The sequence below is a fragment of the Benincasa hispida genome, chromosome 10 (assembly GCF_009727055.1).
Source record: "Benincasa hispida cultivar B227 chromosome 10, ASM972705v1, whole genome shotgun sequence".
NCBI classification, from domain to species: Eukaryota; Viridiplantae; Streptophyta; class Magnoliopsida; order Cucurbitales; family Cucurbitaceae; genus Benincasa; species Benincasa hispida.
The window spans coordinates 30,740,294-30,745,795 of record NC_052358.1 but is presented as its reverse complement, the minus strand read 5'-3'; the positions used below and the strand labels follow the sequence as shown (position 1 = coordinate 30,745,795).

General features: G+C 33.9%; 1 long non-coding RNA gene across 2 annotated transcripts; it reads right to left on the bottom strand.

Annotated features, from left to right (window-relative positions):
* Positions 1–1,007: 1,007 nt before the first annotated feature.
* LOC120087590 lies at positions 1,008–4,011 on the bottom strand. 2 transcript variants are annotated; one of them, XR_005484625.1, is made up of 4 exons: positions 3,755–4,011; positions 3,365–3,423; positions 1,340–1,915; positions 1,008–1,261 (listed from the first exon to the last, which is right to left on the bottom strand). It is a non-coding gene; the product is annotated as an uncharacterized LOC120087590 (long non-coding RNA). The 2 variants fall into 2 exon arrangements; XR_005484624.1 differs by having other exon boundaries at positions 1,008–1,915; positions 3,755–4,007.
* Between the last annotated feature and the right edge of the window lie 1,491 nt (positions 4,012–5,502).

Below are 5,502 nucleotides of genomic sequence, written 5' to 3'. Positions count from 1 at the left end.
GATGGGTAGACGAACTTTTTTTAACCTCGTTTTTGGAGGTCAACTGCTCAATATGCACGTTTAGGATATTTTAATAAGTTTTGGGGTGGGTAGAGATCACAAAGAACTTAAACATTCACTTTAGGATTTAAAGTACACTTGAACAGTTTCTAAAGTGTTTTTGGAAACTTCGTTGGTTTTTGGGGCAGGTAGAGGGATTAACTTATTTGAATCTTGTTCTTTTGGAGGACATTCACTTTAATATGTATGTTTAGGATACTTGTATAGGATTTATAGTACACTTAGGCACTTTTTAAAGAGTTTTTGGCAACTTTGTAGATTTCGGGACCTGGGCGGAGGCTTCAAATTTTCTTTTCTAGCAGAGAAATTCCATACATGATATACACTAGAAATGCATTTAACTCTACCCTACAAAGGTAACTTATCTCTTCATGACTACAAAATTGAACTTTAGTGTTGATTTAAAACTAACATTATAAGGGTACAATGTCGATTGAGAAACGACATCAAAGATCGTGTTATAAAAGGTCTTTAATGTCGGTCCAAAACCGACATTATAGATTACCAAGATTTCAATGTCAATTATCTTTAATGTCGGTTTTCAACCAACATAGCTTTTCAACCGACATTGAACATTGTCTTTAATGTCGATTTTCACCTACCTTTATTGACAACTATCCGTTATTAAATGTCTGTCATGGTTTTGTTATTGAAAATTCTTTTTTAAAAAAAAAACACTAATACTTTTTTTTCTTACACGCGTGCAAATTTATAATATTTTTCTTTTATCACTACAAACACAAAATAAAATCTTGATTGCTATTATATATACAACTCAACTATAAACAAACACAACCATTAACTAATTCATTACAAAGAAAGTGACAATTTGTTTAACTAACCTATAAATAAGTTATATTGATCAATATATATAAAGCTCTAAAGTCTAAGAATCTAGAGAGTTGGTTGTCTATTTTGAAAGGTCATATATAGATACATCCAAAAAGAACAAAACTAAAATAATCGTGCAACTAAACTAAAATAATTTTGCAATTGAATCTCGTCATACCAACAAAATCCTACCAATCTGGAGGTTTTTCCTAAAAAAAACATGCATTTCTTAGCATATCGAAAATTACGGTTAAAAAGTATAAAAAGTAAACATCACTGAAAAGGTTCAATAGATAATTTAGGTTAAAAAAGAAGCTTTATGGCAGGAGGATCATCAGCAACAAGCTTTGCCAACTCTCGGCGTAAGTACCTAAAGATAATTGCTTGGTGTCAAACATGCATTAACAGTTACAATTTAAATTCAATGAAACTAGAGATGCTAACAAACCGTTCGAGTTTTCACCAATCACAGTAGTAAAGCAAGCGTCCATCATTTGCACAAATCCTGCAATTATGATAAACTGGAGACTTGCACGAAAACTTCTGCACAAAAAGCTCTCCAGAAGCTTTTTTAGTTTCTATCATTATGTTTAGATACTGTCATCATTTTTGGATTATACTTAACCAATAGTGCATAATTAAATATAGAAAGGGGACGGCTACCATTAGAAGCTATGCAGTTCTGTAAATCACCAAAAAAAAATTATCAAGGTCACTTCTAATGGAGAAGACAGTGGATATCAGCCAAATGGCTGCAAACAACAGGGGAGGCAGTCGATGTTTTATCAAGGTGGCTGCTCATTTAATATTACTAGACACAAAAAGGTAATACCAACTCTTCTTTAATATAACTACATGCATCAAAATTAGCAGTAAGCATAAAAGACTAACCAGCTCTAGCCTCTCATTTCCTTGTTTTATCAAGTATTTCTGTACTTTTTTGGAATCCCATATTGTTTAATCAGATGCCTTGCCAAGTCTTCAATGACTCCACCTTGGACCATAACTTCATACCCTTTTTTACCTGAATTTGTTTTTCTAAAATGCTTTAGGAGAATCAATATATTCAGAATGTGAACAATAAAAATCAATAGTACATTCCTCAATATGTTAATTATAACAGTTCAGTATAATAAAATCCTAAATAAAACCATCAGCAAGACAGAAAAATCTTATAACAATTTAAAAAGAACAATCCGTAATCACAAGTAAATATGGAATCAATCAATCTAAACTAATATTTCCCCCAACTCATCGAAATATGAATGCATTGAATCAATCCATTTGCAAGAAAAATCAACAGTTGTTATCAATGCAATTAAGGTATGGCCATATTCAAATTTTGAAGGACAGCATCAATTACATAGATCACCGCATGTGCCTCTTCATAATACTTTTAACCCCCACCCTATGATAAATAACATATTGAAATCCCCTTTTTTAACCCCCACCCTCAACCCCTCACAAAGATGAAAGAGAGAAATATAATACTGCTGAACTCAAGTAAAAACTTTCAGACTTTACATAATGTATTTTGCATCAAGAAAGCTAGCACCAAAAGAATCTGGCAAACTTATATATAACTACAAGATGGGGGTTTACAATAGGTCAAACCAAAACATGCGTGCATTGCATTTAAAGATTTCATATAACAAGACTTTGCTCATTGCATATTCACACCCGACCTCCCAAATCCCAGAAGACAAGCTTTGCATTCAACACCTCAAGACACCCAATATCGAGTATCCAACAGTTAGAACAATCTGATAAGGGGATAGACCTTCCAAGTTTGAGTATAAGGAAAACTTCAAAATCTTCCTTCATATCAACAATCAAGCAATTAAACCAATAATAAATATTATCCACTTTAATCCATATAAACTCCAGTTTAGGTTCTCAAAGTGTCTAAAAAATTAAGTCGCATTCTCCATGAAAAAGAAAACATTTCTGAGAATCACAAGAATTCAAAAGTTTGACGATGAGAAACAATCTCAAATGTATCATCTAAAGGGCAGTCTCTATGTTTGATGCTCAAATTTATGGTAGTAAAAAGAGAAATTAAAAAATTACATCAAGAAATAAATTTTGACAAAGGGCAGATTTTATTCTCGAGAAGTTCCTGTTAAATGTTGTGTAGAAATGCCCCATTAGATAAGACATTCAAAGTTCCCACAACCGGATCTCCAGGCTAAATAAAACACCCAACACAATAGCGAAACAACAGTAAGTTGCAGAGCTATGGCCTTTGCGTTTGATAAGATAATTTTCCCAAAAACCATGAAATAAACCAACAATAACAAAATCCTAACAATAAAAGACTCAATCAAGCACCAAAGAAACGGTCAGAACCTAGATTCCTCAATCATGAACAAAAATGAAATACAGATCACACACAAAATTCCTCAACGATGGAAACAGAAATTAAGGAACAAACAAACAGAAAAACAGATTAAAGGGCAAAAATAGTAAGTACCTGATCACAAATTTCGCCACAGATATCATCGGATTTCGTGGAACAATAATGGCCTCCACCTTCGCCCATCATGCACCACATTTCTATCAGTGAAAGAAAATAAAAAACAAAAGACAAAAAACTGGGTTCTCTTCTTTCGTGGGATATGAAATTGGGTTAATCGTGGATTGAAGAAACAATCAAGTCAAGGGTTAGAGATCGATTGAGCAGAAAAAGGGAACCGACGGTAAGGGAATTAGAGAAAGAAGAATACATATATAAAAGAATAAAACATGTATTTCAGGTAGAAGATGAAATAGAGCTAGGGTTCAGAACAAGCCACAAAAGGAAAATAGTATCCGTAAAAGGAATACATATATAAAATAACAAAATCACAGAGTGAAGACGTACCTCGCTTAACTTTTCCAACGTAGCCAAAGCATTGGCTTCTTGTTTAGGTTTACCAAAAAGCCATTAAACATTGTTGAAGCTAAGCAACAAGAATCCTCTCTCGATTTTCTGCAACAACGTAGCCAAAGCATTGGCTTCTTGTTTAGGTCTAGGTTTTCTAGTGGTGGGTCGGGAGAGATGAGAAAATGGTGAAGGTTGAAAGAGAAAGGAGTGGGAGTTGTTTGAGAGAGAGATGGAAAATTTCACAAAATTATCCAAAAAATCAAAATTTCTTCTACCAATAATCTCTTCTTAAAAACTTTTCTCCCATTGACATTTTATTCCTGTAAAATTCCAAAATTACCTCCAAATTTAAAAAGCCTTCTGACCATTTGGTATCTGTGCGCTTCTATGAATACTTTACAACGATAGGTCCCTTCATTTTCTTAATTTTCTTCTCAAAGCAGCATTTCTCTTCGAAGAATTTTCTCTCAAATTTGCTCCCTTTTTCTCTCCGAACTAGAGTCGAGCACTCCACGCAGGTTTCTCGTCAGTCGTCTCTATGCACTTGCCACCGTCGTCGTGATTTGAAAAGTATGAGACTCTTCTCCTTGAAGAATGCATGTTGATATTCAAGGTTTGACAATCTTTTAGGGTTTAATCGCGTATTCGTTCGTAATCGATCGTTGACAGGAGGATACTAAGCGAGCATTTGGAGAATATTGAGCGAATATTTAGATATTATTATGCATCAGATATAAGCGATCAAATAGTGAATACTAAGTGATCGTTTAGATATTTATTATGTGATCGTTTAGGTTTATACCGTGTAATCATTTAGGTTTATACCATGTGATCGTTTAGGCTTACTTCATGTGATCGTTTAGGTTTACTTCATGTGATCATTTAGCGCTGTTATACAATCATTTAGTTATACGTAATCGTTTAGATATATATTGTGTGATCGTTTAGGTTTATACCATGCGATTGTTTAGCTATCTGTTATGCGATCATTTAGCTAACTGTTACACGATCGTTGAGATATTTGTTATGTGATAGTTTAATTTTTGTTATGCGATTGTTTACTAACTGTTGTAATGTTCACGCTTGTCATATTGGTAAGATGGATGTCCCTGCTGAGAAATATTTTCTTGCTACAGTCTCTTGCCAAGTCCACAAAACTACCTCTGTGATTAAGAATAAATTGACAGAAGAACAGATGAGACTATATAGAAAAACGGCCTTTGGTCCACTGTTGGATATAGATCTTGTTTTTAATGGATAACTTTTGCACCACATTCTATTAAAGGAGATAGCGGTTGCGAACCCAAACATTATATCATTCAACATTCTAGGGAAGAAGGTAACTAGAAATGGATTTTTGAACTCTATGGCGTCAGGATAAAATTCTTTCTACTGACATATCATGCATGGGCAAAAAAGACCTGTTGATATAGCTTCTGTAGACAGAAATGACTTTTTGCCCACACTTTTTACTTGGGTTGGTAGTACTGATGTAACGTCGATTTGCGTGGGCAGAAGCTATGGTGACTGATTGCTCTTCACGATTTTTATAAGATCTGTTGATGTTTTCTTGCATCTGCTGAGAGTAAACACATTGTAATGTGATCTTGTTTTGTTGTAACCAACAATTGTTAAAAAGAAACTAACAAAATTTTGAACCTTAGCTAAATATTCCTCCATTGGCATTATCTTGGCAGTATTTCTTAAAGCATAGGTCTTAAAAGGGCATCCCATAATTCCTCTGT